The following is a 10,572-nucleotide window of genomic DNA, read 5'->3' on the forward strand; positions in this document are numbered from 1 at the left end:
GTATTTTCAAGAATTTTATTAGAGTGGCAATATGGGTATCAAAATTCAGCATTTTCAAAATCAAGCTCACTGATGACGCTGAAAACCATTTTGGACATATCTGGCCACTTTGGGACCGATTCCAGGTTCTCCGGTGAAACCCGGAATATCTCCAATTCCAGAGTATTTTCAAGAATTTTATTAGAGTGACAATATGGGTATCAAAATTCAGCATTTTCAAAATCAAGCTCACTGATGACGCTGAAAACCATTTTGGACATATCTGGCCACTTTAGGACCGGTTCCAGGTTCTCCGGTGAAACCCGGAATATCCCCAATTCTAGAGTATTTTCAAGAATTTTATTAGAATGGCAATATGGGTATCAAAATTCAGCATTTTCAAAATCAAGCTCACTGATGACGCTGAAAACCATTTTGGACATATCTGGCCACTTTAGGACCGGTTCCAGGTTCTCCGGTGAAACCCGGAATATCCCCAATTCCAGAGTATTTTCAAGAATTTTATTAGAGTGGCAATATGGGTATCAAAATTCAGCATTTTCAAAATCAAGCTCACTGATGACGCTGAAAACCATTTTGGACATATCTGGCCACTTAGGGACCGGTTCCAGGTTCTCCGGTGGAACCCGGAATATCCCCAATTCCAGAGTATTTTCAAGAATTTTATTAGAGTGGCAATATGGGTATCAAAATTCAGCATTTTCAAAATCAAGCTCACTGATGACGCTGAAAACCATTTTGGACATATCTGGCCACTTTAGGACCGGTTCCAGGTTCTCCGGTGAAACCCGGAATATCCCCAATTCCAGAGTATTTTCAAGAATTTTATTAGAATGGCAATATGGGTATCAAAATTCAGCATTTTCAAAATCAAGCTCACTGATGACGCTGAAAACCATTTTGGACATATCTGGCCACTTAGGGACCGGTTCCAGGTTCTCCGGTGGAACCCGGAATATCCCCAATTCCAGAGTATTTTCAAGAATTTTATTAGAGTGGCAATATGGGTATCAAAATTCAGCATTTTCAAAATCAAGCTCACTGATGACGCTGAAAACCATTTTGGACATATCTGGCCACTTTGGGACCGATTCCAGGTTCTCCGGTGAAACCCGGAATATCTCCAATTCCAGAGTATTTTCAAGAATTTTATTAGAGTGGCAATATGGGTATCAAAATTCAGCATTTTCAAAATCAAGCTCATTGATGACGCTGAAAACCATTTTGGACATATCTGGCCACTTTGGGACCGATTCCAGGTTCTCCGGTGAAACCCGGAATATCTCCAATTCCAGAGTATTTTCAAGAATTTTATTAGAGTGACAATATGGGTATCAAAATTCAGCATTTTCAAAATCAAGCTCACTGATGACGCTGAAAACCATTTTGGACATATCTGGCCACTTTAGGACCGGTTCCAGGTTCTCCGGTGAAACCCGGAATATCCCCAATTCCAGAGTATTTTCAAGAATTTTATTAGAATGGCAATATGGGTATCAAAATTCAGCATTTTCAAAATCAAGCTCACTGATGACGCTGAAAACCATTTTGGACATATCTGGCCACTTTAGGACCGGTTCCAGGTTCTCCGGTGAAACCCGGAATATCCCCAATTCAGAGTATTTTCAAGAATTTTATTAGAGTGGCAATATGGGTATCAAAATTCAGCATTTTCAAAATCAAGCTCATTGATGACGCTGAAAACCATTTTGGACATATCTGGCCACTTTGGGACCGGTTCCAGGTTCTCCGGTGAAACCCGGAATATCCCCAATTCAGAGTATTTTCAAGAATTTTATTAGAGTGGCAATATGAGTATCAAAATTCAGCATTTTCAAAATCAAGCTCATTGAAGACGCTGAAAACCATTTTGGACATATCTGGCCACTTTAGGACCGGTTCCAGGTTCTCCGGTGAAACCCGGAATATCCCCAATTCCAGAGTATTTTCAAGAATTTTATTAGAGTGGCAATATGTGTATCAAAATTCAGCATTTTCAAAATCAAGCTCACTGATGACGCTGAAAACCATTTTGGTCATATCTGGCCACTTTAGGACCGGTTCCAGGTTCTCCGGTGAAACCCGGAATATCCCCAATTCAGGAGAATTTTGAAGAATTTTATCAGAGTGGCAATATGTGTATCAAAATTCAGCATTTCCAAAATCAAGCTCACTGATGACGCTGAAAACCATTTTGGACATATCTGGCCACTTTAGGACCGGTTCCAGGTTCTCCGGTGAAACCCGGAATATCCCCAATTCCAGAGTATTTTCAAGAATTTTATTAGAGTGGCAATATGGGTATCAAAATTCAGCATTTTCAAAATCAAGCTTATTGATGACGCTGAGAACCATTTTGGACATATCTGGTCATTTTGGGATCGGTTCCAGGTTCTCCGGTGAAACCCGGAATATCCCAACTACGGAGTATTTTCAAGAAATTTATTGGGGAGCATTATGGGTATCCAAATTCAGCATTTATTGATGACGCTAAAGACCATTTGGACATATCTGGCCACTTTGGGACCGGTTCCAGGTTCTCCAGTAGAACCCGGAATACCCCAATGCCAGAGTATTTTCAAGAATTTTATTGGATTGGCAATATTGGTATCAAAATTCAGCATTTCCAAATCAAGCTCATTGATTAAAATAAAAACTAAAAACTATTTTGGACATATCTGGCCACTTTGGGACCGGTTCCAGGTTCTCCAGTGGAACCCGGAACAACCCCAATTACGGAGCTTTTCCTAGATGGCAATATGGGTATCAAAATTCAGCATTTTCAAAATAAAGTTTTTTGTTGACACTCAAATTATTTTTTTGGAATGATTTTGAAAATGCTAAATTTTGTTATGCGTATTGCCACTCCAATAAAATTCTTGAAATTGCTCTGTAATTGGGGATATTCCGGTTTCACCGAAAACCTGGAACCGGTCCCAAATGGCCAGATATGTCCAAAATGGTATTAGCGTCATCAATGAGTTTTATTTTGAAAATGCTGAATTTTGATACCCATATTGCCACTCTAATAAATTTCTTGAAAATACTCCGTAGTTCCACCGGAGAACCTGGAACCGGTTCCAAAGTGGCCAGATATGTTCAAAATAGTTTTTTGCGTCATCAATGAGCTTGATCTTGAAAATGCTGAATTTTGACACCCATATTGCCACTCTGATAAAATTCTTGAAAATACTGTAGAATTGGGGATATTCCGGGTTCCACCGGAGAATCTGGAACCGGTCCCAAAGTGGCCAGATATGTCCAAAATGGTTTTCAGCGTCATCAGTGAGCTTGATTTTGAAAATGCTAAATTTTGATACCCATATTGCCACTCTAATAAAATTCTTGAAATTGCTCTGTAATTGGGGATATTCCGGTTCCACCGGAAAACCTGGAACCGGTCCCGAAATGGCCAGATATGTCCAAAATGGTTTTCAGCGTCATCAATGAGTTTTATTTTGAAAATGCTGAATTTTGATACCCATATTGCCACTCTAATAAAATTCATGAAAATACTGTAGAATTGGGGATATTCCGGATTCCACCGGAGAACCTGGAATCGGTCCCAAAATGGCCAGAAGTATCCAAAAATGGTTTTAGCGTCATCAATGAGTTTTATTTTGAAAATGCTGAATTTTGATACCCATATTGCCACTCTAATAAATTTCTTGAAAATACTCCGTAGTTGGTATATTCCGGGTTCCACCGGAGAACCTGGAACCGGTCCCAAAGTGGCCAGATATGTCCAAAATGGTTTTCAGCGTCATCAATGAGCTTGATTTTGAAAATGCTGAATTTTGATACCCATATTGCCACTCTAATAAAATTCATGAAAATACTGTAGAATTGGGGATGTTCCGGATTCCACCGGAGAACCTGGAACCGGTCCCAAAGTGGCCAGATATGTCCAAAATGGTTTTCAGCGTCATCAGTGAGCTTGATTTTGAAAATGCTGAATTTTGATACCCATATTGCCACCCTAATAAAATTTTTGAAAATACTCTGAATTGAGGATATTCCGGGTTTCACCGAGAACCTGGAACCGGTCCCAATGTGTCCAGATCGGTCCAATATGGTATTGGATATTATAATTGTACTGTAACTTGCATTATGATAAAATTTTAAACAAATTGTCATTCAACATTCGATCCAACATGCAAAACAACTAGAAAATAGAGGGCTAAAAAAAAGTTACCTGGTTGGTTTTGGGAATAACTTAGGGTAAGTGCCTCTGTTTTTGACTTTTCAAAAAGCCGAGATACAGCTGTTTGAAGTTGGACTTCGCCTTTTTTCGCTTGCATGGTAGTTTAGGTGTTAAAGAACTGTCTTGACTTGTGATATCTGCTAACAGAAGTTGAATTTTCGCTTTAAAGTTTTTTTTCTTGTATTCTTTCTTGTTTCCATAAGGAAAAACTCTCTTGACTAGTGATAACAAATTTAAAAAGTTGTGTATGTGGTCAAGTTTTTTTCCCTTACTTAACAAGGCTATACATTTTTCCCTTCCTTAAAGAAGGGAAAACTCTCCTCCTCCCTTTTTAAGGTAAAATTCAACTTGTATCAGTCAGTAAAGTTTTCCTTTCTTTAAAGAAGGGAAAACTTTCTAGCCTTGTAATAACTGCTGATACAAGTTAACTTGGTGATTATTGCACTCGAGCATAATATTTCAATCTTTATTTCTCGCATCACGTTCGAGATTTTTCGATCTAAATATTATGATCATAATTTGTCAATGGTAAGTCAAAAAGTCAAATTAAAAACATTTTCAAAATTCTCAAAAAAATCAAAAATTTGGAATTTAAAAATCAAAATTAAAGAGAAAAGTGGGTCTCGTGGCGCAGGGGTAGCGGCTTCGGCTGCCGATCTCGATGATGCTATGAGACGCGGGTTCGATTCCCGCCTTATCCACTGAGCTTCTATCGGATGGTGAAGTAAAACGTCGGTCCCGGTTTCTCCTGTCTCGTCAGAGGCGCTGGAGCAGAAATCCCACGTTAGAGGAAGGCCATGCCCCGGGGGGCGTAGTGCCAATAGTTTCGTTTTTTTTCGAGAAAAGAAATTTTAAAATTTAAAGAAAATCAAAGATTACTAATTTTATTTTTTTAGTTTTTTTTTAATTTGAAATTATGGAAATTTTGTTTTTTTGAATTTTTGTAAATTTTGGAAATTTAGGTAATTTTGAAAATTTTGTAAATTTTAGAAATTTTGAAAATTTTGTAAATTTTAGAAATTTTGTAAATTTTGAAAATTTAGAATTTTTGAAAATTTTAAAATTTTTGAAATTTTTGAAATTTTGGAAATTTTGGAAATTTTGGAAATTTTGGGAATTTTGGAAATTTTGGAAATTTTGAAAATTTGAAAATTTTGGATATTTTGGAAATTTTGGAAATTTTGAAAATTTTGAAAATTTTGAAAATTTTAAAAATTTTGAAAATTTTGAAAATTTTGAAAATTTTGAAAATTTTGAAAATTTTGAAAATTTTGAAAATTTTGAACATTTTTGAAATTTTAAAAATTTTGAAAATTTTAGAAATTTTAGAAATTTTGAAAATTTTGGAAATTTTGGATTTTTTTAATTTTGGAAATAATTATAATCACCACGATAAATATTTCTGGAGAACGGTACATTCTGGGAATGGTTTTCTGGGAATAATACATTCTGGAAGTGGTTTTCTGGGAACGGTTCATTCTGGGGAATTGATTTCTGGGGAATGGTATTCGGGGGAATGGTTTTCTGGGGAACGTGACACAATCGTTTTTCAATAATTTGCAGCCTGAACGGTGATGAGATAGAAAGTTAGTGTCAAAAGGACTTTTATGTAAAATTAGACGCCCGACTTGATGGCGTACTCAGAATTCTGAAAAAAGTATTTTCATCGAAAAAACACTAAAAAAGTTTTAAAAATTCTCCCATTTCCGTTACTCAACTGAAAAAATTTTGGTCATTTTATGGGAAATTTAATGCACTTTTCGAATCTACATTGATCCAGAAGGGTCATTTTTTCATTTAGAACAAAAATTTTCATTTTAAAATTTCGTGTTTTTTCTAACTTTGCAGGGTTATTTTTTAGAGTGTAACAATGTTCTACAAAGTTGTAAAGCAGGCAATTCCAAAAATTTTGATATATAGACATAAGGGGTTTGCTGATAAACATCACGAGTTATCGCGGTTTTACGAAAAAACAAAAAGTCTCTTTGACACAAAATTTCTATCTCATCACCGTTTCAGGCTGCAATTATTGAAAAACACCTCGTTTTTCGCATGTTCAAAAATGGAAGGGGTCGTACAGCCCCTCCGTCACGAGATATCAAAAAACGGACCTCGGATTCATGATCAGGGACAAAAGTTACCCCTTAGGACAAAGTTTCACGCAAATCGAAGAGGGGTCGGGGCAACTGTTGTGTGAGTTGGCGGAGAATTACCCCACTAAGTCTCCATAAAACTTTGGAGAAAATCTTTCCGGAAGCATTTTAGTTAATGCTATCCCATTATTGAAAACACATAACCTATTGGTTGATGTTATAATAAATTCATACCCAAATTTTAATTATGGCATGTGATAACAATAAATGGGTTACTTTCCATTCATAATACTTGCATGATATAGTTATTCAACTTGGGTTCACCATTCATTTAGAAATTTCAATTAACACTCCATTTGTAATTCCAACTCACTTTTCACTTCTAAACAATCTGTCTCTCCTTTGATGCAAAGCGATGACATGTTTTCATTTATGCGACAAACTTTGCCCAGTGATGTTCTAAAAAAGCAGAGAGTTCCCACCAACTGAACCAAGTTAGTCGCATAACATTCTGATGTGTACGATGAATAACTCCAGAGTTTTGGTAGTTGGAAACAGATGATGCAAATTTTTCTCCGACGCCAAACCGGGTACCGACATTAAAGTACAACTACTGTGATATGGTTCCAACTCAGATCACAGCAGAAGTTCCTTCAATATAAGCACCGTCCTTTCGAGACTAATCAGAAAACTTTTTTCACTGAAGTTAACACACATTTTCAGGACGTTACACCAAGTGCAAAGTTAGTAGTTACTACTGTTGTGATATGCTATCTAAAATGAACCTTCGAATATCACACCGGGAGTTCCTTCGAACTTCCGTCACTGGTTGTGCTGCACTGCTCACACTTCACTAAACCCGCTGGATCTTCCGAAACCATTCGACGATGGCGTAAGTCCTAGGATACGAGTGTTCGGTCTAGTCACTGAAGTGCAACTGTGCCTCGGGTAAAGACAGCGACCAAGCCGACAATCGCCCCAGGACTTGGACAACTCAACCCAACGCTGCTCAGAACTGCTGACTCCAGCAGGACGATGACACCTGCTGGACACTTCACTGGAAGCCACTTGGACACCTGACGGGGTGCTGATGAACTCATCACCGGTGGCTCGAACTGGACGAACTGACATGATAAGCACATTCCGGCGGGGACTTTATATACGTGACTTGGGCTGGGTTGAAGAACTACCCAGCGCGGTAGATGGGTTGTCGAGGCGGCAGAATTTGCCTACCTAGGCTAGAAGAGGGCTAGCCTGCGCGAAGAGGGAAAAATGTAGGTTAGTGTGGCCACCGCCGGTAGAAGTATTCAAAACATAGCCCCGCGAGCCACAGGTAAATATTAGGTGTTTTGACCCAACCGCTTCTTGTTTTTGTGAAACAGGAACGGAGTCCGAAGGACTGCTGCTGGGGTACCTGCTGACCGGTTGGAGGTCGTAGGAAAAGTCCGTTGAAGTACAAAAGAGTGCTGTAAATTGAGAGGGAGTGTGAATCATGCGATAATTACGTTTTAAGTTATTGGCTGCAAATGTGGGTGTCAACTGTTTTGAATGGCTCCAAATTAGTGAGGGATCATTGTATCGTAAAGTGTGGGCGTTACTAACGGACTTTTAGTTTGGAAATTTTTGAATGATTGAAAACGGAATTGATAACGGTCGCTTAGAACGGTAACAGTTTTTAATGTTGGGAGATAATAGGTCAGATACAAAAAATTTCCACTTTTTCGTTGTACTGCCAATTTTTCAGACTAAATTGAGGTAATATTACATCATAAAAGAAGAAGTGCTAAACCATCAAATTTTACACCTCCCAAATTTATCCATTTTTTGCTGTGTAATTAAAAATATACATCATTACCCGTCATAAACAAAAATAATATGTGAAAGAGCATTTAAAACAAATCATTTAGTTATTTGATTACTGAACTATTATTTTTTAACTGGGCCGATGCATAAATTTTTCAAAGTTTTTGTCCCTCGGCTCTGGCCAAGGCCCCCCTCGAAAATTTAAATAAGCCTATGTTTCAACATTTAAATGAAAAAAGTGTTTGAAATTGCATTTTACACTAGTTCAGTTGTTTCGTTTCGAAAAATGTAAGATTTGATGAACACAAAAATTTTTGCATACAATTTTTGTTTACTGTACTGTACATACAAAATTTTAAAAAATTCAAAGGATTTTTGAATTAACCCAAACATGCTAAAAATGATTTTAAACGCAGGGAAATGCATTTTAAATTGATTTCAGCTGGTTGTACTTGCATTTCCATAGAAATTTGGATGTTTAGAAAAAAATTGTTTTGCCCCCTGATTTTTCGGTCCGATTTTGAGGGGAAGGGGCGACAAAAACATTAAAAAAATATTTGTATGGAAAAACAAGAAAATATGAATCATGAAATAGGGAAAAAATAAAACTGGAAAGACTAATCATGGTTTTGTTTATATTTGTATAACCACGAATGGTTCGAAAAAAAAACTTGAAATAAGATCATAGGGGAACAGCATCTAATTCCAGCGTGCCTCTAATGTTAGTGATAAATAGCTCAATAAGAAGTGAGCAAGCAAGTTTCTATCAAAAGTTTTGCAAAATTAGTTGTTTAAATAGTCAAAATCAGCTAATTGGGTGGAGTTAGGAGCGAGTGCTAAACCTGCCAAACATACGAGAATTTCCCCTACATAAATTTTAAAAAATATTATTAAAAGGGACATTTTGTATCAATATAGGGGTAATTCTCTACCAACTCACACGAAATCGGGAAAAGTTGCCCCGACCCCTCTTCGATTTGCGTGAAACTTTGTCCTAAGGGGTAACTTTTGTCCCTGATCACGAATCCGAGGTCCGTTTTTTGATATCTCGTGACGGAGGGGCGGTACGACCCCTTCCATTTTTGAACATGCGAAAAAGAGGTGTTTTCAAAAATTTGCAGCCTGAAACGGTGATGAGATAGAAATTTGGTGTCAAAGGGACTTTTATGTAAAATTAGACGCCCAATTTGATGGCGTACTCAGAATTCGAAAAACGTATTTTCATCGAAAAACACTAAAAGTTTTAAAAATTCTCCCATTTTCCGTTACTCGACTGTAAAAATTTTGGAACATGTCATTTTATGGGAAATTTAATGTACTTTTCGAATCTACATTGTCCCAGAAGGGTCATTTTTCATTTAGAACAAAATTTTCATTTTAAAATTTCGTGTTTTTCTAACTTTGCAGGGTTATTTTTAGAGTGTAACAATGTTCTACAAAGTTGTAGAGCAGACAATTACAAAAATTTTGATATATAGACATAAGGGTTTGCTTATAAACATCACAAGTTATCGCGATTTTACGAAAAAAGTTTTGAAAAAGTTACTTTTTGCGTTTCTCTTTGTTTCGTCGTGCGTGTCTGTCGCGAGTGACCATGAACGGCCATGATCGATGACGACCAACTTTTTCAAAACTTTTTTTCGTAAAATCGCGATAACTCGTGATGTTTATAAGCAAACCCCTTATGTCTATATATCAAAATTTTTGTAATTGTCTGCTCTACAACTTTGTAGAACATTGTTACACTCTAAAAATAACCCTGCAAAGTTAGAAAAACACGAAATTTTAAAATGAAAAATTTTGTTCTAAATGAAAAATGACCCTTCTGGGACAATGTAGATTCGAAAAGTACATTAAATTTCCCATAAAATGACATGTTCCAAAATTTTTACAGTCGAGTAACGGAAAATGGGAGAATTTTTAAAACTTTTTAGTGTTTTTTCGATGAAAATACGTTTTTCGGAATTCTGAGTACGCCATCAAATTGGGCGTCTAATTTTACATAAAAGTCCCTTTGACACCAGATTTCTATCTCATCACCGTTTCAGGCTGCAAATTTTGAAAACACCTCTTTTTCGCATGTTCAAAATGGAAGGGTCGTACCGCCCTCCGTCACGAGATATCAAAAACGGACCTCGGATTCGTGATCAGGACAAAAGTTACCTTAGGACAAAGTTTCACGCAAATCGAAGAGGGGTCGGGGCAACTGCTGTGTGAGTTGGCGGAGAATTACCCATAGGTAAAATCCAATGAAAATATTAATTTCATTTTCTTCTGAGGACTGTTCAGAACATTTCCTAGAGTCATGTCAAAAATTTTACTCAAAAATAGGAAAAAAAATGTTTTTTTTTAAAGAAATTTATTCAAACCAAACAAATTAACCAGTCATTTAAAACCATAAAATTAAAAAATCAAAACAATAACTATTGAAATAAATGAAATATCTGATCGGTTTGGACAAAACATCCTATC

Source organism: Culex quinquefasciatus, chromosome 2 (assembly GCF_015732765.1).
Source record: "Culex quinquefasciatus strain JHB chromosome 2, VPISU_Cqui_1.0_pri_paternal, whole genome shotgun sequence".
In the NCBI taxonomy this organism is placed as follows: Eukaryota; Metazoa; Arthropoda; class Insecta; order Diptera; family Culicidae; genus Culex; species Culex quinquefasciatus.